This window comes from Dermacentor variabilis, chromosome 6 (genome assembly GCF_050947875.1).
Source record: "Dermacentor variabilis isolate Ectoservices chromosome 6, ASM5094787v1, whole genome shotgun sequence".
Taxonomy (NCBI): domain Eukaryota; kingdom Metazoa; phylum Arthropoda; class Arachnida; order Ixodida; family Ixodidae; genus Dermacentor; species Dermacentor variabilis.
This window is the reverse complement of record NC_134573.1, coordinates 107,448,491-107,472,708: the sequence shown is the minus strand read 5'-3', so window position 1 is coordinate 107,472,708 and position 24,218 is coordinate 107,448,491. Positions and strand designations below refer to the sequence as shown.

The following is a 24,218-nucleotide window of genomic DNA, read 5'->3' as shown; positions in this document are numbered from 1 at the left end:
CCCTTATTCTCCTTTCCCTGTGAGAAGTGAAAGGGAGAGAGAGAGAGAGAAGTAAGAACGAAGGCGCGCGCGCCAGCGTCAATCGGATGTTTATATTCTTAACTAGCATTATTAACCGACGTTAGCTTGCGATTACTACAAGCAACACTTATTCACGGAGGACGTGGTATTGCGTCTCATCCTGAACACCTGAATTATGCCTACATCGTACTCTATTTCTCAGTACCATGAAGCAGCGCAGCCGCACGAGATACCGCACGTGAGAGGCTGGTGATAACAACTGGTCAGTGTAGTGTTTGTGATTTCGGGATGCCGGTCCCAAACGCGCCTCTTTCAGCATTTTCTTTTTACATCTAAAATTTAAAAGAAAACCTCGATCATTTAGAGGCATTGCAACGCATGACTTGATGAACCATGATTATATAACCACTGAGGAAATTGAGCGAGCAGGATATTTATTTTTTTGTCGTAAACGTTGGCCTGTAGGCACTCGCGATTGAGAGCGCACGCGAAATCACGCGCAGTTATTCCCTGTAAAGGTTCAGTTCGTAAATGTGCAGTTCAGAAAAAGGTACAGCGCTCAATATATTCTCTTTAAAACTACTTTTTATGAAAATGGAGAAGGACATTTGAAGTGAAAACAGGCCATCTCAGAAATACTTTCCCACGAAAAGTACTTCAATGCGTTCAGCAGAAGCGGAGTTATTGGCAATAAAACGCGGCATTCGATGTGGTCCCATTCGTTCTTCATGCCTTGTACTGCGAAGGCTACGGCGCAGTGGGGCGTGCCCACAACGCTCCGCCTTCTAAAGGTCACCGTGGCACGCAGTTCAAATTTCATTTTGGATGTCAACGTACCCGCCACGACTACCGCCTTTGGTGCCTACGACACGCCAAATATAAGCCAAACGTCTTCAGCGAGCCGCAGTGCGCTTAGACAGCCGACACGTGGCGGCATCCCACGGCGGCCGCGGTATCTACATCGTGTAGCCGACCACAGCTTGATGTCAGCTATGGGCCTATAGCAGCCGTCTAAGGGAATGGCGAAATTGTGCGTCCGAAGACGAAATAGTGTGTCTAGAAGAGGGAGAGTACTGGGCATTCTGTTGAAAAGAGAGCGTTCCAGAGAAAGGTGAATTCGCGATCCGTTTGCGAGCTTCACACACCGCGTAAGACAGCAAAGCTTGGCTGAGATGCTCGCAGCAGCATATGCTACTCGCGCACTATATTGTTTCATGAGATCGAGGGGATGGTTCAGAGCCTCTTTACGTTTACGTTTGATAATATGTTATAGTTAGTGTTCGCGATATTTTTCTGACATCTTGTCTGAAGCCGCTTGTGTGTCATATGCCTAATTACACAAAAAACGTGAAAAAAGGCGGGAAAAGACGCTAACGTCTGCACTGAAACCTCGGAGTGGACTACTGTTATTTGCTGATCGTATATTAGATGGCGCCATAATACCCACCGCAGCAAGCACATGTCTTCAACGAAGGGCCCGATATCTGCGAAAAAGTGGGCACCATCCCGGAGTTCCAACCTCACGAAGTCGACCTCGACCTCACAAATCCAGGCTAGGTAGAGGTGAGGCTGACATTTGCTAAAAACTCTCGGGATGAGCTCAACATTGGGTTATCTCCACATCATGTGTGAATTCTTTCCAGTGAGGCTCACTATTCCAAGCTTCACAGTTAAATGTTTTCTCAGCTGCTTAATGGATGTCTGCTTCTCCCGAACAAGTGAGTCCACAGCATTAGACTTTGGTCTTATACAAACTTTTACTTATTCAATAATATGTGCACATAAGCTGTAAGATGCATTGACATAGCATATTTTGTGCCTGAAGCTTTCTAATGAAGAACCTTATTTACAAAACTGTTTCGTTTTTTTTAGTGTGATTTTGATCTATTCCTGTCGAGGTCTCGGACACCTCTTCTTGGATTTCAGCACGAGAAAGGCATACGCAATTTACAAACCAACGTCGATATGAATTTCAGTTTAGAGAGCCGACCTTCAATGGCAATTAAAAGAACGCAATAAATGGAATTAGATCAATAGATTACTCTTCTAGATATCTGTCGTCCTCCTCGGTGGTCAAATGTACTACTTCGCTGCACGAAATATTGCCAATGAGGGTAGTGCAGCTGGTGCTCAGTATGAATCGCCCGCGACGAAAGGACGAGCTGATGTAATCCCCACGTGAACTCCAGGTGACCTTAGACATTGCTAAAGTCGCCTGAGAGGTGCCATAGTAAAAAAAAATAGTGGGTGGAAGCACCCCGATTTCTTATTTTCAGCATTTGCTCACTCCCAAAAACTTTCTTTTCTGTAGGAATCACAAATACTGCTTATTAAAGAAGCTTGCGTTTTCAATCCAGCTGATTTTCTTATTTTGTATTAGTATCACTTCAATAATGAACTTGAGCTGAGGTCTATGGTATCCGCCAAAACAGGTAGTCTGGTCTCCCGAAAACCCCTCAACCTTACGGGGTAAGGTTGGGATTGAGTGAGTCGCTCAAATGCGATTGCAGATCGAGGTCAGTTCGAGGTCTGTGAAGTCATTTGCCCACCTCAGGTCTGAGCCTTCAGGCTCAATTTAGCCAGCGCGCACCTGAAGCGGCAGTTGATGATCCAGAGAACATACGTAAGCGACGCCATGTGCAAGACAGACCTCAACTCGCCGTCACCAATGCTTCATCCAAAGTATTTTGTTTGTCTATTTGCTTGTTCGTTCCTTTGTTTATATAGTTATCTACATCATATCCTTTTCTAACATTTCATAATTCACTCAGCTTCCCACTGTTAAGGTCCATATACTTTCGCTAAATAACGTGCAAGCATTGAACAGAAATTAGAGCCTATTATGTCTATCTGCAGAAGCTTCTTGTGATCATGACCAATATATAACGTATACAAAAGAAGCTTTAACTCAGAACAAACTTAGTCTTTTTCTATTCATATACACGTGAGACGCAGGTATCTTCTCATTAGAAAACAGCTGAGCCAACTGAAATAAAAGTTGATCCATTTAGAAATGAAATTGAATTCTATAAGTGATAGCAAGCGAAACATTCCTTTAAGGCCTCGTGTTCGTTAAAAAATTTACAACACATTAGCCAGCAACAAATAAAAACTAGGTTCAAGCAATAAGTTTCCAAATTCGTAACTCTGCGCCGAAAAACACTTGACGTTCTATGCACTGCATTCGTTAGAGCGCCTGAAGAGGACAAATATAATATGCGAGTTTACAGTTTACGCAAATTTGTTAGAACTTTTACGCGGATTTAGTGAAAGTCCAGCTTATAAATCAAATGAGTATTACGGAACAGTAATAACCGACCAATTCTGTCTCCTTCAGATGTCTCTATAGGGGCACCTTACTGATATATGGTATCATTTACTATTGCTGAGTTGTTGTAAACTTGATGTCTCAGTTCTAAGTTGCTTCTTGATTGATTTTGGAATTATTAAGTATTTTTGTACGAAGATTAACGGCCTAAATACCAAAACTTCTTTCTACGTTTGATAGCCTTTACATTTTATTTTGAATGCAACAAACTTCGTCAAACTTTACGCACTTCATACCAAGCAAAACAATTTCCTTGTTCCTATATATTTAAATGGAATATGCTCAAGTAAAGCCACTTCTTAAAAAAAACAGCGGCTAAAAAATATTGTGGCCACTTGCGTTATAAAGCAAGATCCTGGCCGCAGACCTAGACGCAAATCAGCATCGTCTCGTCTTCCTGCTTTCTGTTACGTTACACATCGCTTAATCCCAATTTCCAGCTTGGCCACAAAAGCTAACTGCGCTTCCCCAAGAAGGGAGTGTGTTGGTGCGTCGCCTGGTCGGTAAGAAAGTAAACAAGATTGCCTAGGCAACCCTGATCAACTACGTTACTCCGCCTCTGTTCTCCGTCCTGACGTTATAGTTACATGGCGCAGCGCTTCCTTTTAAGCAAGTCGGAGATGCGCCCCTCTCCCTCCCCCCGCATGCAGCGCCGATAAAGTTATACATGGTGTTTCAGCTAAGTGGAGCGAAGCATTGAAAAAATCTACGTGTGAGTTACGAGAATGCAACCAACTTAGTGCTGTTCGCTGTCCTGTTGGGCGAGTCAATTATTTCTTCCTATGAGCTTAGGTAATTTATTGACAATAATTATTTAACCAACTTTATCATACAGACACGACATAAATTTTGTGTTTGACGAAGCAGAATAGAAATTAGAAGCCCCAAAATAGACACGATGGCCGCACCATCTGTAGCTTTTCTCCCCTCCCCGCAACCCTCCCGACCGTGATGAACTCGTCTAATCCAAGGTGGGTTTTATTGCACTTTACTGGCAATGTACACATTATAGTCTTAAAACGAATTGCTGAGCCACGCATAGGGGCCGCAAGCAAGTGGCAGCGATAATCGACACGCGCATACGGAAGCACCCTTGAAACATTGCGAAAGAGAACAAGGCAAACCCTGGAGCGAATTTTTCCGGACGAGTGTTTTGGCAAAACCCAGGAATCTACATCGGGTTTCACAGATCGACGTGCCAAGAACCAACAGCCTTGATTCGCCATGCTCGCAAATACATGCGGATTATCCAGTTCACCGGAAAACCCCTTTCGACTATAGACCGGATAGGTATATTGCTTGCCGGCCGAACCGACGCTCCCGAGTGTAAAAGAAAAATCGGCATAGGGCGCATCAGCACGGAAACACAGACGCCGAGAGACATGAAGGCAAGGAGAGGGCAAGACGCGCTCAATAAATAAATGAATAGATAAAAGTTAGACTGCGTGAGAAAAACCACCAGCCAAGAGATAACCCGAAGTGAAGCCAAGGGCAAGTGGTCCGTCATTGATGCAGCAATGTTTCTGGTTTCTGGCAGTGTTTATGTTTAGGGGACCTGTCTCACTCCAGCTGCATTATTATATAAACAATAACCGTTTTTTCCCTATCTTTCTCAAGTACTTTATCAATTGGTTCACTAAAGACACCGCCTTCTTTTTACATGCACTAGCTGACAAATCATGCGTTTTCTTTTTGCCATATGCTTCATAATTAATTTCGGTAGTGCTCTTCGTGAACACACATGTGTTTACTCTCGAATTCAGTTTCATTATATTCGGTTAGTGAACAAGATAGGAAACTAACGTTATTCTGCAAATTACCCGTCATGGAATAACGACGGCGATTAGGCGTGCTAGCAACGTGCGGCTCAAATACAACCGCAAAATAATACTAAAGAAATGGCGACAAAACCATAACTACTGAAGCTAGAACTTCTAACAACAAACGCGCGTGAACTTGCTTCGCCAATGACCACGGTTTTTAGAATTTCAATAAAACCAGAACAGCAAGCTTCGCGTGCGGATGATGTTTGACGGAAACAGCTCGTCACTATTTCGAAAGCAATTGTGCAGAAAAGATCCTTGACAATTACTCGTGTCCAGAGTAATAGTACCCATGGGTACTAAGAGAAGGGAAACGCAACTGAGGACGACCGAAGAGTAGGTGGAGCGATAAAATTAGAAAATTCGCGGGCGCTAGTATTAATCGGTTGGCGCAGGACAGGGGTAATTGGAGATCACAGGGAGAGGCCTTCTTCCTACAGTGGACATAAAACACGCAGCTGCTGCTGCTGCTGCTGATGATGATGATGAGAGTAATAGTAAAATTGACAGCAGGCAGATCGGGCACTGTCTCGAGCGCTCCGTCCTGTAGAGAAGTTTTCCTACGCCCGATAGTATAACAATACTTGTTGTGTGTCTGTGTGTGTTTGTTTATGTGCTCAAGGCTTCTCGCTCGTTGAAAATCTTTCTCGAGAAGCACCGAAGGAGGAACGCACAATTTCGGAACTTTGACGTACGATCGCAAAATATGAAATAAAGGCGATAAGCGAATATCTACGCGAAATTTTAAGTAACAGAACACGGCATCACAGGCTATCCAATAATCAGGGATGGTGATATCAGTTTCTAAAAAAAATGATAACCGTTTCATCACCAAGTTCAAAACTGAGGAGTTATTCCTATACAGTATAGCCGTTTATTTGTGCACCTTCTAGCTGCAGTAGTGTTCTGGAATTCCATATTGGAAGACCACAGACCTCTGCCTATTATATTAGGGAATACTTATACAGAAGATAAAGAACACTACATGAGGTAAAGAAAAAGAAAGGAATAGAGGGCTGTAGTGAAGAAAATCTCACTGAGAACGTGCACAATCTCACTGGAATAACGAATTAGCTAGACAGAATTGCTACCTCAAATTAAAAAAAAAACTCATCACAAATAGAAAGATGGTGGGAAGGGGGTATCCTCGTTAGGGCGCTGTTATTTACGCGACGATGGTGGTTGGCGGCATGTTTTCGCACTCCTGAGCGTCACGAAAACTGAAATACCACCGTTGGACAGCGTAAGAATACGTTACTATATATAGTAACGTATTCTTACGCTATATAGGGTTTCCACACTTCGCCTCCTTGTCCTTCCCGCCAAGGCTTCATTGGCAGCGAATGCTTCGTCAACTTTTAGGGGGACAGGTAGTTGTGAACTTTAAGTGAATAAGACGATCGCGCTCGTGAAGCTTTCATTTGTAGTGCGCGATCTTTGTGATGTAAATAAACATGACCTATACCTGGCCTCGGGTAAAATAAACGACGGCGCGCTTTCAGGTCAATATACTGACCACTGTACACCACGATTGATTTCGTTATGCGTGGTTCTTAACCCTTTAACGTACGTGGAACACATCCCCCCCCCTCCTGAATTTGAAGGACATCTGAATACACATGTTCTCCCCCAAGAACCTACTGAGGGCTATTTACGGAACTGGTTAGCTTCCTTAACGGAAATAATTTATTTCAGCTCACAACTCTATGACAAATCAGTGACGAGAGTTTGTTGGAGCCGCTGTTTGCCGTCCACAAATTAAGTACTTGTTTTGCTGATTTTTCAATGAAATGTAGGAAGACAATGTGTGGAATATAAAGTGAAGTGATCGAGGGTTCCTAAAAAATAAAGATTCTTTATTTAAACTCCTATAAGCTCCTAAAATAATAAAGTGCTGGCTACCAATTCGCCGCGTTCACTTGGGAGTGCCACTTTTATTTTATGATAGCCACTATAGATGAATAAATTTGCATACGTTGTGCCTTTACGTACGACATGGTTTATTTTAGATAAAACCTTTCATTCTTCAACATTACGGCAGGAAAGCAACGCAAATTCCTCGAATTGGAAGAAAAGATTCCATAAGATTTTGTTTTATGACAACGACAATAAGCCTATTTTACAGCTTGACAAAATATTTTGACAACGTTAATTGGCACAGGAATAGACGCAGAACACCCATAGGAAAGAGAATATTCAAATCCACCTAAAAAGTGAAGGAGAGAAGGTGTGTCAGCCAAAAATCTGCCCCGACCTCACGTGCGTGAAGCGAGGGAGACAGGCAGTATGGGAAAATCTGTTTGAAAACATGGGCAGCGACCCATTACATCATCAATACGCAAATCACATCGGACAACATAAAGCGTCGGATAAGGACAACAAGAATAACGGATTGGATCGCCTTCAGAGAAGCGTGCGATGGATACTCGAAAGAGGGAATCCAGTCAAACGAGGAATGGGAGAATATGCTCAAAGAACGGCAGCGCAAGCTTGCCAAGGAGATTGAACGAACAGAGCAAGCACCAGATGTTGACTCCAGACTGCTGAAGCTATGGAAAGCAAGAAAGGGGCTAACCAAAAGGCGGGAGAAGCAAAAATACAACAGGAAGCTCAAATTGAAGATTGCGGAAATTACCAAGAAGGCAGAGGAGTACGCCGCATAACTGGCGAGGTCGAACTGGCAACAGTTTAGTAACTCCCTTAGCGGAACCTTAAGCATCGCTAAGAAGTGGCGCATACTCATAGCCCTCCTCGATCCAACCAAAATAAAATCTGAAAACAACAAAGCCATATACAGACCGGTTCACCAGTTCCAAGGACCAGACTTAGAGGTCCTCGAAAAAGTAAGAGTCAAGTGTTTAAGAGACAGCAACCCAGCAGCCTACACGGAGCACTACAAAGGGCAAGAAAACGCAGACCTGGATAGACCAATCACCAGGGAGGAAGTCTAAGCAGCAATCAGGAACACAACCAGGAATACGGCGGCAGGCGTTGACAATATAAACAACGCGCTCATCCGCTACCTTAGCGTAGACATGATCGCAGAACTAACCAAATACCTCAACAAGCTTTGGGAAGAAGAAACAGTCCCGGAAGATTGGAAGCACACGAAGTTAGTTATGATCCCGAAGCCGTGCAAAAAGCTGCAAGTCGAAAATCTTAGGCCGATCTCACTCACCTCGTGCTTAGTCAAACAATACGAGAGAGTGGTGATAATGCGGCTACAAAATTATGTGGAAGAAGAAGAGCTGTACCGCCGCAGCATGTTCGGCTTCAGGAGCAAGCTATCGACGCAAGATGTGCTTCTCCAGATCAAAGACGAAATACTCAGCAATATCCTGTACAACGGGGAACAACACATCATAACGGCATTAGGTAATAAAAGAGCCTTCGACAACGTCAGCCATGAAGCAATTCTCAGATGAATAGACAACCTGAACTGTGGAAGGAAGATTCCCGGCTACGTTAAGGCCTTCCTCTCGGATGGAACCGCAACCATAGGCCTGGGAGAGATCCGTCCAAAAAAGTTCCCCAGACCAAACAAGGGAACTCCGCAAGGATCGGTGATCTGCCCTATCCTTTTTAACATCGCAATGATTGGACTAGCAAGGCAACTACAGAACATCGATCGCACACAACACACCATGTACGCCGACGACATCACTGTGTGGGTCAAAGAAGGCTCGCTCGGCGAGAAAGAAGGGAAATTGCAAGAAGCGGCCACCTGGGTGGAAAAATACGTCAGGGCAAGAGGCCTCGCCTGCTCAACAGAAAAATCGGAACTCCTAAGTGTCCGGAGAGGCAAGCCGAACCTCACAGTCCCCACCAGTGAGGACCTGAGGCTCAACGTCTACCTGAAGGACAACCTGTACCGTAAAACCCTAATTAGAATACTAGGAATGTGGATTCAGTCCAATCAGCGCTGCTCCCACACCCTAAACCTGCTAAAAACAGCCACAACTCAAGTAGCCCGCATGATAACCAGAGTCTCCAGTAAAAGACACGGCATGCGGGAGGGAGACTCACTGAAGCTGCTCAAAACCTTAGTGGTCAGCAGAGTAGTGTACAGTCTCCCGTACTACAACTGCATCAAGAGTGAGCAGCAGCAAGCAGACACAATACTGAGAAAAGCGCACAAGATAGCGCTCCACCTACCCCAAACAGCCTCGACAGAGAAGCTGCTCGCGTTGGGTCTGCATAACACCTTTGAAGAGCTGAGAGAACCCCAACTAATCTCTCAGCTACAGAGGCTAAAGCAGACCTCAACGGGCAGAGAGCTTCCCAGAAGATGCGGCTACGAAGACGCAACTCAAGACATCCAAAGAACGGGACCGATACCGGACAAGCAACGCAGTACACTGAAGGTAGCGCCTATTCCTAAATACATGGACCCAAGTCTGCACAAGGAACGCAGGAAAGCTAGGGCCAAATACATACAACAAAGATTGGCAACCAAGAAAGGCATGATATACACGCACGCCGCCGCATATAACAAAACACAAGGGCAAACCAAGAACAGAGCGACAGCAGCGGTGATCAACTCGAGTTACGAATAAATCACCAGCGCGTCAATCGAGGACTGCACGGTAGTCGAGATCGAGGAGGCAGCCGTAGCTCCAGCGGCAGCGGAGGGCTACCGAACCAACAGGTCCCTAACAGTATTAACCGATTCGCAAGCAGCATGCCGTAACTACACAAACGGCAAAATCAGTCGCAGAGCACTCCACATACTCTGCTCGAACGATCCGCAACAGAAAAACAAACAAATACAGCAAGTCATAGTATGGGTACCAAGACATACTGGGGTTTAAGGGAACCAAGAGGCCGATAAGATAGCTCGAGGGCACACTAACCGAGCCTCCGACTTACTCGACCACGGAGAACCCAACCCGGTCCCTCTGAGCTACTCATAAATGCTAAATTACCATAGGGGGTTGGGAATGAACTACCCACCGCCAAGTAAAGAACTAAGCAGACAAGAATCAGTAGGGTGGAGACTACTGCAGACAGGGGCCTTCCCCAATCTAAACACCCTTAGCAAAGCTTACACCACACATTGCGGCGACACATGCCCGTGCGGAGGTAAGCCAACCCTCTTCCACGTAACATGGGCCTGCCAGAAGAACGATCAGGCATCCAGAGTAGAAAACCCGAGTGCGTAACAGTGGGAGCGGATGCTCTCCAGCGACAACTTGAACATCCAGCGTAGATTGGTCCGGCGAGCTCACTGGACAGCAGTCCTCATCGGAGCCCTGGACTAGGGGAACCGACCCCGTCTGAAGAAGACGGAAGACGTCATCAGAAGATGGAAGAAGTCGTCTGAAGACCGCAATAAATCATCAATTAGAGCACAACAAATGTTTTTCCTCCTCCTCCTCCTCGCAATTACTGCTCCCAAAACTATGTGTGTAGTCAAAAGGTCATCGAATGGAAGATGTACAAAGCAGCGAATCATAGCTCATTGCCGCGTGCGACGCAGGGAAATGAAGCGTATTCTCCTGTGCAAACAGCCGGCTGATCATCTTAAAAGAAAATATATTCTGTTATGAAGTTCGAGAGTTTCGTAAAAATGCTTTTAAAAGAAATAATTTGGTATGCTGAGCAAAGCGGGAACATCTTCATAACATCATAGAAAAATATCACGGTCTTTCTGATTGTCAACCTTCTGTTGAGCTATCACGTCCTGTCTGCTCAAAGGTAACTTAAAAAGAGGACTGAAAGTCAGAAATGAAGTACTGACTTCGAGTGTTATTCGAATTCCTGGACATTGGAGTACACATTCCTTAAATCAACTGCGAGCTGACGAGCCCACTATGCCCGCTCTGACATCCCTGCAGCACTGGCAAGCTGTCGCGCAGTTTGTTATCGAAACTATTTTGAGCTGAGGGCGGAGCACAAGTCTTGAACAGATATAGAGGCGCTTAAGAATGCGCGAAAGACAAGAAGCTCCCTGATATCCAAGCTCGAAAAACCGCGTATTTGCCTGCTGAAACATTCGCGATGTTCACTTGCGCTTCCCTACTGCAAGATATTGCTTTATGGAGTTTTACGCTGGAAGCAGCTAAGAAGCACACGTAAATGTTCGACTCCCTTAAGGTATATAGGGAGACATATGTGACAATGTATATCCTATAAGCTATCAGGAATATATTTTTGAAAACTGTTTCATTATTGCTTAGAAGACACAAATAAAGAAAAAATACATCAATAATTTGTCGGCCCTTTGGCTTATGCACCTGAGGGGGTTAATGGTGTTGACCCAAATTGTGACAGCCGCAGAGCTCCCATAAAATTTCTCGATTTGGTTACCTGGAACCGTCAGCAAAGATTCAGCAGGTAACGAACGTGGCAACAAGTTGCAATAGCCTCAAAATATGTAGGATCCCTTATCTAGCACTAATTTCGCTGTGCAGTTAAAATTAAATTTGATGAATAAATTTAACTGTGAAATTCACAAGCCGGACACAACATACAGCTTCGGGCCCTTCTTTTCAAGACGCAGAAAGGTCTCTAAATATGCTGAAGAATGGGGAGCTCACACGTAATATTCCCTGTAATTGAGCTAACGGCATTGAAGAGTAACTAAGAGTATGGGTGAATACTTTTTGCTTCTACCAGACAGCTATGCGACTCGTAATAACGCATGTGTCATTGCAGAATAATCATATCTTAAAGTCATTGGCCGATCGGGAATTATAAAAGTTACGGGCGGATTCTAGCCGCGTACTCGATTAAGACACAGATACAAACTTCGCAACGCCTCCGTTCGTTGGTTTGTGGTGTGAGGCAATACAAAACCACAATCACTACCTACGCTGCAACGCAATACGCCCTAGACCGCTGGACCCCTTTGCTGCAGCGTACAAGTAACAATAGTCCAGCAGAAAAACAAAAAAAAACAAGAAAATGCGCAAACGTGGGACTAACAAACAGAATGCCCAAACTCAGCTCATCTTCCACTGCGAGGCCAGCGGTATAGCAGCAGCCACTTTGAACTCACAGTGCAGCAAATCCTTAGGGGACGTCGCATGACGGAAGGACGCAGCAACCGGCGACGCGTCGACCGTGCAGGTAGGTATACCTATACACGCGCACACAAACACACATGCACTACTGAGCAAAACAACGCTGCTCGCGCCCTTGGCTGTAGCAGCACCCAAGGGCCTCGCCGGTCCCAGATCCAAAACTGCTTCGCGCTTCACGCGCGCGTGCGTGGGCGCACACCCGCACTCGCACGCACATACACAAGCTCCAGCAGGTACGGTCCCACTCTCGTCGAGACAATGGACGCCGACGTCTTACGCTGTCCACTGAGCGACAGAGCGCAGCGCGCACAACTTGTCAAGACGAGGCACTGCGCAACGGGGGCTACAGCGCGGCGGCACGCTGCCCCTACGACTGTGCTATAGCTCTACGCGTCTCACCAAAGCCGTCGCGGCCGGCATCACTGCCCACCACCACAAAAGGGAGGGTTTGGAGCGCAAAACGCGGCTTCGTCCCTCTCCCTCTGCCTACTTGTCCTTCCGCTACTGCATTTCTGGTTTCTTTCGTTCCTTCTTTCTTTCTTTCTTGCTTAAGTTCTTTCTTTTTTTTATCTAGGCATTAAGCAATAGCGTCGTGCGAAAGGCAGTCCGCCGCCAACGATGTCGTCGTGTAAAAGGTCCGCGCGTTCCGTAGCGCTCATGGAAATGCTTTCTCTATCACTTTTTCTATTGCTACGTTTGCGTGTGAAAGTGTGTGAAAGTGTGCGTGCGTGCGTGTGTGTGTGTGTGTGTGTGTGCGTGTGTGTGTGTGTGTGTGTGTGTGTGTGTGTGTGTGTGTGTGTGTGTGTGTGTGTGTGTGTGTGTGTGTGTGTGTGTGTGTGTGTGTGTGTGTGTGTGTGTGTGTGTGTGTGTGTGTGTGTGTGTGTGCCTGCGCGTGTGTGTGTGTATGTGTGTGTGTGCGTTCGTGTGGGGGGGGGAGCGGTGTTTCTTTTTTTTCGCTTTCTTGATTGTTACTCTATTCAAGCATCCTCACGGAACGCTTTCCCTTCCACAAATAAACTGACTGTGGATCAGCTCCTTCCCTTTCGTGTTGTCACCCTCGCCGCCAGCTATTCTACGGTCTTATTCAAAAGACCGGTTTCGCAGCACTCTCATGTCTTCGTGTGTGTTTTCCCTCCAAGGTCATTAGCAATCGCTCATTCAACGAACCCTAGTCACACCGCAATCCACCCGGCGGCGCAAAATATTCGTGCCCCCCCCCCCCCCGCCCCGCCCCTCGATCTTCCACTCCTCTCCTTCCCATGGCGTCCTTAAAGGACACAGGGGGTACACGTACTTCCCCGCAAAACTTGCTCTGCTGATATCGCGCTGAAACTGCGCATTGCGAACCTCCTTTTCCATTTTACGTCTTGGTCATGCGTTTCCCAGTTGCTTCTTTCATTTGCGTCTTTCTTCGCCACCGACGCCTTTGCACGCAGGAATGAGTGGCTAGCAGAGGTAGCATGTGGGCCGTTGTCCAACGACACGCCGGACGCTTACGAAAATGGAGGGGTTGCCCCATGTTCAAGGGGCGTAAGGAAGTGGCCGTGGAAAAGCCGCCACCACAAGGGGAGACTGGCATCTTCTTTATCTGAGTATTACTATTCGTTAGACTTCGTTTTCGTACACAGGAGCTCGCAATATGTGGCGCTTGAAGGACGCATCCAACACGCGCGATAGTTTCGGGGAGTCGGAAAGGAGGAGGGAACCCGAGAGTTGCAAGGTCGCCAGTTGCGCAAGAAAAAAAGAAAATAAAAGAAAAAGAAAAACAGACGCGTCATGTTCTTATCTGCCCCCGCCTTGTTAGCAGCTATTATAGCTGCCGCATAGGTGCCTCTCGAGAGTCATTTCATATGTGGCGGGCGAACGGCGCGGCGAGCATTAAAGGGCACTTTGAACACCTCGCTCAGCTCAAGAAACAACTGATGCGGAGAGTAAGTAAAGCGAAATGGAAAGCGGAATTCAATGCACGTGACATGAATTGAGGAGGTCGTTAGCCGGCGAACAGTATGCGGATAATGTGCGTGCGGGCGCCGGCGTACGAATGCCTGATCGGTCTGGTTGTACGGCACCGAAGGTGAAACGCAATTGGCATGCATTTTGCTGACCGGCCGGCTGTAGCGGCGACCGCGAAACCGAGAACGCTTAAATGGATAACGAATCGTGGCGACGGACACAGAAGTGTATTGAAATTTCTCTGACGAGGCGCAAGTGAAATGTGAAAGGCTACAGACATAAAAAGGAACTGAGAAATAGTGGGAGCCTTCTTACTATGCATTCACTGACTTTCCTGCCACTAAGGGTGTGTTGGAAATAGGTAGTGGGCAAGTAGGGTTAGGTGAGGTTGAACTGGAGAGGTTGGAAGCAGAACGCCTGAAGCTACGGCTTTTCGTTTTATGGAAAATACAAAGTTGTTTCATGAAGTTATAAGATCTAAATGAAAAAAAAGTATTCATATAAAGGCTTCTTTAGCAGGCGCGAAGACAACAGTCAACACATGCGTGAACGCGCCCTTGAATGCCTAATGTTGAAGTTTACGCCGTAAACACTCCCCTTACCACGCAATCGAAGCGCTCACACTGTTCAGTCCTCCTTGGTAGAAACACGGGCATGCTTTGATGATGCTTTGGTCTATAAATGACGCTGTACACCAGGGGTCTCGAAGTTTACTTCATCGCGAATGCTTAATCGCCTGATCGACTTACTGTACTAGTTCGTAAAGCCTCTGGGCGCTAACGGAAGGGTATTAGTGGAACACGTCGTCTATGGTGTCGTCGCAACCACAAGTGTAGCACGCATCACTGCTGACCTCAATTACGGTGAGGAAAGGGAACAGTGAAAAGCCAAGACACCTGTGAATTTTAATGTGCCTGTAGCGGTAGACGGTAAAAAGAAACAATGAAGTCATCAGTAAAGCGCACGGTGGAGAAGGAGGGGGGGCACAGAATGCCTTTATATCAATTCGATTTTTAGATGACCCTCTGCAGCTCAACCTGTGACCCGCTGCCCCCCCCCCCCCCAGCTCAACCTGAACATTGCAAAAAAATAAAGAGCAACAAGGAGTCCGATCACTGAATACAAAACAGTCACGTCTAGACAATGAAACATCCTTGTAAATTTATTCCACTTGAAACTTCTGGGCAGCTCTATGGAGCCTACATATTTCGCTTTATACATCCTCCCGACATATAACGCTGGATACATGGCCCTCACTGCCAGTCCCTATTGGACTGTACGAAACAAATGTGTTTGTGTATCTGTAACTAGGTATATATTATGCCTAAGAGCATGCTCCCGACGCAAAAAATATAATAATAATAATAATAATAATAATAATAATAATAATAATAATAATAATAATAATAATAATAATAATAATTACGACGACGACGACGACGACGACGATGATGATGATGATGATGATGATGATGATGATGATGATGATGAAATATCGACAAGGTCATACAGCCTCTTCACGTTACACTGGCCCGCAAGTCTGGTGGCCTTGCAGAGTGCATAGAGGGGGAGAATGAAGCAATAAGAAAGAGGCATGCAGGTAGATTAGCCAGGCTGAGCCTGGTCGGACACCCTGCATTGGGAAAAGTGGAAAGGGCAGAACGCTTCGCCGCATCAGGGGACACACTCGCGATGAAGCGTTCACTGTTCAGTTCCACCACAAGCGATCATATAGGTTGGTGCAGCTCAGGACTCGCGGCAACGTTTCTTGTGGCTTTGCACATGCTGGCGTACAAAGCAACCCTACCGGGACCTTTCCGTTTAGTAAAAGGGCACCAACCGCGCTTACGCAGCGGCCATGTCATTGCGCTGTTGAGCTCGAGGTCGTGAGTTAAATCCCGGCCACGGCGATCGAATATCAACGGAGGTGAAATGCGAAAAATGCCCGTGCACTTAAATTTAGGCGCGAGTTAAAGAGGACTAGGTGGTCAAACGGGATCCTAGGCTTCCCTCAATACGGCGTAGCTCAGAACTTATTTTTAGATTCACTTCAAAGGCACGTATCATAGAAACATGGCGGAGGAGGTTTCAATGAAAAGAAAGGTTTGCCGGAGGAGCACGTTTCCAGCCTGCTACTCCTCAGACTGTCACGTAATTTTCCTAAACAGGCGGCGAGGGCAAGCCTCTGATTTTTGTGCGATATGCAAACATACAAGAGCTTTATAGCTCCCTATGTGCCACATGTATCATGACTGGCCCTGCCAGTACTGATGCGTCCAAAACTGGAATACGCCTGCGCAGTATGGGACTCACATTGTTTAAACCTTTTTTAAAGCGCTTGAGTCTATTCAAAACCACGCAGCTAGGCTTACTTGCACAGATTTTTCCTTTCGGGCTCGTACAACAAAACTTAAATCATGTGCTAATCTTGTCAGCTCACAATCGGGGTGAGAAATCTTATTACTCACGGCTTCGAATTTCTTACATCCAACCAGCTCGTCGCGTTTTCAGTCGTAAGCGCCACTCCAAAGCTGTCGATCCCCAGTGCACTCTGCCAATCATCCTTCTTCGTACAAATAGCAAAGGACTGGGATGACTTGCCTCTCAACGTCATGCTGCACTCCTATTCAGCCGATTTCAAGAATAGTATCAACTATAGGTATTTAGGAATGTATACAGCATTTGTGAATGTATGCACTAGTTGTGAATTTATAACCTTATATGCTACCTCTTGACTAGATGCTTTTGGTGTAATCATATAAATAAATAAAGAACTATAAATAATGCTATTGGTTTGGCTGTAATTCGTGAAATCATTCGTAGTGTCAAACAAGGCATCGCCATTAACTTTAATTTCCTTCCTCCGGTGGTTAATAATTAATATGTTTGGAAAGAACGATAGGGTAAAAGCGACGCAGGGTCTGACCAGGAGCAATCACGTTTTTCATTAAAACATACGAGGATTTTTCAGTATGTAGGCGTTCTTGTGCCAGAAACAACTCGTAATTTCTTACACATTTGAACAAGCATTCTGTTGAATTTAGAGTCAGCAAAATTCGTTGAGAAACAGTAATTGCACAGCAGATCTCACATGCTAAGTCAATTTTTCTCAAATCTAGAAAACCCGCTGTCACATGCTTCACCAAAAGAATTACTATAGAAAGTTGCTCCTATGGCACCGTCTGACCACATACTGTGAAAAAGCTAAGTATGTTGCTGCCCTAGAATTACAGACTGCGAGCTCATTCAAAGAGAATGGCTGAATATTTCTACAGTACTTTCGAAGGGCGGTCTGTCTCCACAACTGACACGTTTTTTTTTTTTTTTTGGGGGGGGGGGGTTCTGGTACACACATCTTACTATTACCTTTAATCTATCGGTTCACTGGCTGGCTGTCTGAAATACAAAAAAATTACCGACGATTACCTAATGCGAAATTTGAGCGCAGCAAATAAGCTGTTTCACCTTTTCGATAGATTGAGGCAAAGAAATCGAGCAACACATGTATGCGCTATCACAGAATTTTTTTTTTATATTTCCCGTACTCCTGGATCATCTCGACGGCGGCGACGGTAAGCTTCTGCTTCGGCGGCACGCACCTCTGGATTCTGACGGCGACGGCGCTGGGCCTCTGCTCTGGCAGCTCGTTTAGCAGCAGCAGCAGCAGCAGCAGCAGACGGAGGACTTCCATCGGTCGTCTCGCTCATGGCTCAGAAAGAACTGGCAGATAATTTCGCAGTGGCGAACGGCAGCGGCAATTTCGGCTCGGGCGGTGCACATATACAGATCCGCCGCCACCGATCTGGCTCTCTGATTGCCACCGCACAGGGGTTGCATTGGAGGAGGAGCGAAGAAAGGAATTAAGTTCGAGCCAGCGCTTTGAGAACCGGAGACTCGCAGGAAGAGGGGGGAGGGGGGCGGCGTGTACACCCAGCGGCAAACGATGGGGGCAAAAGCGCGCGCAGCAAGCGGACAACACGATAAAGGGAGGAGGGAAGAGATAGCAGCGACTGACTGATGCCGCTGACGCCGATAGTGAGTCAACCCCAGCTGCGGAGTTGGTTTCAGGGACAACGCCGCCGATGCCGACACAAACAATATGATACCCTCGCTTCCGCAGCGCTAAGAACCAGGTCTAGCCGTGGGAAGGTGGTCACGTATTCGTCGACGTGCCGGGGCCTACGTGAAATAACCGGCGCGTCGGCAACTGAAGAGCACCCTATCCGCCACACAAGAACAGGGGGGGGGGGGGGGGACCCTTTCCTCCTCTTTCTGCATGGCGGCGACGGTGTTCTATGCAGTCACGTTATCTTGACTCTCTAGCGGCGTCAGCGGCATCCAGCGGTATCAGTCGGTCGCTGCTAGCGCTGGGGGGATGAAAGGGGGGCGGAGCTGGTTACGAGGCTGACGACAACGCCGACGACGACGCGAAACCCAGGAACGGACGCCAAAGAGCTGCGCTCTAAAAAAGGAAGAGCATAAAGGTCTTTTCTTTTGTTTAGAAGTGGGAGGTAACTACCTATTTAATCTTAGCAAACACTAACCCCCGAATGCAGAGATCTAAGTTGGGTCGAACTTGACTTCTGCCAGTCTCAAGACAGCTTCGCCGCGCGTCTTAAATCGTACTCGACCTTGCGGACGAATTGCGAACGACTTGGCGGGGTCGAAGTCCGCTCAAGTTTCAACTCTGCTCCCGGGCTAGCTTGAAACTGACTTCGTGCGTTATTCCAACATGCCAGCCTCCCGAACGGACGTCGCCCGCAGGTTAGCTGCCTTCGAGTTTGCTTGCCACGCCATGGATACAGCATTTTCAGAGGCGCGTCCCTTGCCGAAAATTCTGCGACGCGCTCTACGTGACCGAGGGTATCCAACGGAGCTGTACGACGATGAACGATTTCTCCGTCGCTACAGATTCACGAAGAACGCCGTGTGACAACTTCTCGCTATATTGCCTATCCGGGAAAGCGGGGACAACAGAGGACAGCCTGTGTGCCTACCATGTTACAGTTGCTGATGGCTCTGGTGTTTTACGGCGCTGGCACGTTTCAAACAGTCACCGCGTATATGGTACGCATTCCTCAGTTAACAGCGTGTCGCGCATGTGGAAAGATGACTCTGCTCATCGCTAAGCACCTGCGCCCGATGCCGGTGCGCTTCCCGCAGTTGCGGTAAGATTGATTGCGAACGTATTTTCTCATCTCCAATGGTTACACATGCCATCACTAGTTATTAGCTCTCCCGACGATATTTACGCTCAGCATGTCGGACTGTCACGCACTCATCCACCGAATAGAGAACATGCGCATGAGCATAATAAAAAGTAACCCAAACGAGCCAGTCATGCAGAACATGCGCGCTTTACCAGTTTTGTGGCGCTCTCGCTTTTCTCTCGCACTCTTTCCGCTTTTGCCTCTGGTTGTGCCAGCATTTTTTCAGTTGCAGGTGATCGCGCCGCGTAATCCCGTGGCTGGCATTATATTGCTTTGCTATTTCATTCTATGTCTCATTCTTCTTGGTCAACGACGCGACATCAGTTTTCTTGCATTCCACAATATGCTTGTAGTCGTCCACGAGGGTCGTCAGCAGGCTCTTTTCGTCTTCTGTAAAACAGGGCTCTGTCTTGCGTTGCGGTGCATTCTCTTGGGAGGAGAGAGTACGTGAGTGCGACATTTCAGTGTCAAAGCCTGTTGACAGGACAATAATTTCTTACCAAATGTGGCGCGGCCGTTCGCGCGAGCCCCACAACTTGTTTTCCTAACAGACAACACTTTCCTAGCAGACGACACGCGCTGCCAATTTGCAATGTCTGACTGTGCCATGCTCTCCCTCTCGTTGTTCTCGACAAAGATTCCATGCGAAGTAGACAAAAAGTTTGCACGTGTCATTTAATTTATTTATTTGTTCTGTTTTTTATCGGGTGTTGTCATCCATATGGGTCTGGACAGGGGACTCTATGGCGCTCGGTATTCTTCGTTCGCAGCACATGTTGCTGTTTTTTTTTTCTTGTTTATGACTCCAGCCTAGCGCGTTCGTATCGTTTGCCCTTTGCTTCAAAGGGTCACGTAGCCTAAACAGAACAAGGGCCGTCCCCTTCCTGCTGGAATGCCTATAGGCGAAAAGGGACGCGCGAGCTCCCTCAGAAACCGACCGTATGCCTCGTCTCGGCCTCTTGCATCCGGTTGCCAGCCCAGACGGCGCACGAACGCCTTGCGGCAATCGATAACAAAAGCCGTTGAAAGCCGGCCATACGAACCAATCATTTTGTTCGCTTCTCTAGGGCCAGTTATACAAATGCGCAACAAGATCTTTAGGTTAAGAAAAAGCTAAAACCGAAATAAATTTGGCTATAAAATTAATTTGCACTCAAATACACCGTCGCGTAAAAGTGGAGCACCGACATGAAAGAATGGCGAAACCTGCAACTCAATATGCGCGACAAAATACCGAAACTTGGAGACCATTTAAACCCGCCGGTAACGGGCGCTTTCCGCAGGCAACACTGCCCATCGCAGCGGCGGACGTCGCCAGATGGAATAAATTTACCCAACCTATACTTCAGCACTTATACCCTGGTCCAAATATGAAAAAATAGATACTTTTTTGCTGTACAACGTGCCTTTCGTTAATAAATTTATTATTAACCTCGAACACAGAAGACCAACCTACTTTTGCATTGAAGCACAGTCTAGACCAAGCAAGTCAGCTTGAGCATCTATGAAACGTGAAAGCCCACGTGGGTGTTTTGAAGTCTGCTTCTTGCTTCGGGCCGACTTCGTCAAGTCAAAAACAAGCACGATCCATGTTAGATATCTGCATTCGGAGGTAACTCTCTATTTCGCAGAAGGCAGTTATAATACGCTAAAGATGTAGATACCTTATTTCGAACATTACCCGTACATTGTTTTCGATATATTAAAGCCAGACCAATTATAATTATGTGTTGTAGGGTCACTTGTTGCAAATTGTGCCACACGAAAGCTTCACGCGGTATGGCGTAGACAACCACGCAGATTAACTGCCATAAGCGCTAAATTCAATTGTTTATCCTAAAATCACAGTACAACGTTTGAGTGATGGTGGATCTGTGATTGCGTACATATGTTGTTCGTTGTTTTGTTTTCTGTTCAAGTGAATAAGTAAAAAAAACAGTTGTATGGAGTGTTCTGTGTCGTTCTCTAATGTACACGCTCCTTTATGCCGCCCTGAAGCTTTCATGTTATACACAACGCTGCTGACGGTGCCACCGAGTGAAGAGATTGAATGTTTTGCAGGTCTTGCTGATGTGCTGTTTGGCGTAAGCGCAGCGAAATCGCACTCCTTTAGGGGAGGCCTTTGCCCTTTAGTGGGCCGCAGATGGTGCTCATTTCCAGAGTTCCGTGGAGGTTGTCATTGTAGATAAGTATATTTTTGAAATGTCAAGAGCAAGCGCTTTCTCCGACACGTCGAGAAGGGTAGCAAGATTGTGTTTGATTTCACTCTCGTCTTCACACTATCTTCGGCCAGAAAGTATCGATCTCTTCATCTGCTTGTTTCGATTTGTAGGCCGTTACCATGTGCTGGAGTAAAAAAGCGACACAAAACAAAGATAGCCAAGCTTCAGCTACCGATTTCGTCGTCTTCATTCTTATTTTTTTTTGTTCATTGTTCAAAGATATTTGAGTTTATTGTACGTGTCTCTCTTTTGAAAGTTCCCCATTTATCATGATTGTTTTGAACAACGAAAACTTCATAGAAAGTATCAAAAGCCTGGTTCGGGAGCAGGAATGTGAAATTGTTTTTAGCTGATTAAAACACGCTCGCCTGCCCGCAGCCTTGATGCTTGTTACTTGCACTGCCTCGTACTTTGAACGAGGTCGAGGTGTCTCCACTATAGCAATCAGTTTCTGTGAGCAACGACCGGTCGGGTCGCAGCAACAACATCCCGTGTGCCAGACGCCGTCTCTCCGAGTCTAGCCATACCCGCCTGCCCTTGTTTAGGATGCAGTTCGCTGACATGAGTATTCCGGCTAACGCCTTTCGTTCTCGCCGGAGAAATAAATACGCAGTATAACCCGAGGGTACGCGGCTGCACTCGGGAATGTAGAGACCTAGCCACCTGGCAGCAATGGGTAAAGTGGTGGCGAGGTAACAATTACGCGCAGATGGGACTGAGTGAGCAGCGCACTGGCGCTTGGTAACGGTTTTACCGCCCTCCCCTCTCCCCTCTTCCCCTCCGTTTCACGGCCGGTAATAACATATGCTGCATAAGACGATATCGTTCTTGTAGTTTTGTTGTAACAAGAAATTAGAGAAAGAGAGAGAGAGAGAGAGACTCGGCCTGGCTTTTCCCGTTGCAGAAACAAATTGTTTTTTGTACGCTGGCTTTTTAAGAAGGAACGTCTGCTAGCCCGCGAGACCGGATGAAAGCAAGGCCGATCGGGTAACCTTCTTCACGCGCGAGGAGTAAAACCACCGATACGCCCTAAGGCATTGCGGCTATCTGACCGAGCACAGCCCCTACACTCGGGATTCATGATCAAGAACATAAAATGCGGTGTGATCAAGAGGGGCGTTTCCGTGGCAGAACAATAATAGTGGCATTATCTCTCAGAAACAGCAGCATTGTTCATTACGAGAATATATCGCGATTAGTCGGTTCCCTTGCTACACAGCGAGGCTCGCAAGAACGCTTCCGCTCCACACGCTTTTATACAGGATGTCACAACTATCATGCACCAAGATTTAAAAATATACTAGTGCCAACCAAGGTAATGTTGGTTGCCGTCGCTTGGGGATAACCAGATTAATTCTTCGCATTCCGCCAAATTAGATAATTAGTAAAATATAATTAATCAACTTCTCAAATAGGATAATCAGATTAAAAGCGTCAATGAGAAAATTGTAGAGCAGCATGAAAAACTCCTGATACAGCTTTCTGTTGCTGAATTCTTGCCACATAAAAGTGCTTTTCCGAGCGTGAAAGAAGTCAGAGAATAACGGCAAGGTGTCTCGAGCAACCAATCGCGCGGCAATTTTGCGTGTACGACGTATCTGCGGGCTTTTGGAGGAGTGGCGCAAATTGACACGCGTATACAAAGAGAAGAAACGATAAGAGAACCACCACTACCAAATATTTTATTAGCAGCTGAAAAGTCATCCATTAAAGCCTATGTGTTCAATGCCTCGAACCCGTGCTTAGAACCGCAAGACAAGAGGCATCACAAGACCCTGTAATGCCGAACGGATCATACTATATGCGACGTTGTTGTGGTACTTCAAAATCCTGCTTTAAGCATCGCAAACGTGACACATACCGATAGAGTATTTTTGACACACCAGAGACATCTTTCAGTTGTGGATAGATCGGCAAACCAATTACTAATTGGTAACTCTACTGAATAGGTTCTCAGTGGTACTTCTTCTTCTTGCTTTCTTTCTACATATGTGTGATCCGTGACCATTAATAAAGGCGAACAAGCTGTTCTAATTTTCTTTGATGTCGATGTGTGTTTTGGCTTTACAAGGATAATAAAAGAGGTGGTAGTGTCGCTCGTCTTGGCTTCCCTTCTCGCTGTAAACATCCGTCAATATGCAGCCCTTTTCTCAAAGCCCGCGTTTCATCGCCTAATCCAACAAGAAATAACCCTGTCATGGGGAAGGGACACAATATTACTTTCTATAATTTTTTTACGTTTACGCCACAACTTGTGGACTCAAAAGAATTGCAAGTTTGACGAAATCGGAAACCGAAGTGAAGAAGGCGAGCCGAGGGCAGGCGGCACGGAGCTGGAAGGAAAAAAGAATAAAACGATAGAAAAAAAGTGCTAGGTGAAGAACGTGCGCTTCCGCTTGGCCTGTCATTCTTCTTGAGACGGCCAGATTTAACACTCGTTTGTGAAGCGAGCTTTAAGCAATGATTTTAGCGCTTTGGAAAGTCCCTGCGAACTCAATGAGTGCGGCTGGTTTAACAGATTCCCTTTAAGTCTGTACTTCGCTTACAGCTTCATACAATTCGCCAACTCTAAACACGTTTCTAACATTAGTTCCTGCACAGTTGAATTCTCTAAAACCATTATGGATACCTGGCCA

General features: G+C 46.3%; 1 protein-coding gene across 2 annotated transcripts in view; it reads right to left on the bottom strand.

Annotated features, from left to right (window-relative positions):
* CCHa1-R (CCHamide-1 receptor) overlaps positions 1–24,218 on the bottom strand; it is a 380,866-nt gene that overhangs the window by 14,295 nt on the left and 342,353 nt on the right. Inside the window, exon 1 of one of the 2 annotated variants that reach the window (XM_075695420.1) lies at positions 12,173–12,606. The exons of the other annotated variant lie outside the window; for it this stretch is intronic. The gene's annotated coding sequence lies outside the window, so the exon portion shown is untranslated. Of the gene's footprint in view, positions 1–12,172; positions 12,607–24,218 lie in introns of those variants that run through there. 2 annotated transcript variants of the gene reach the window in all.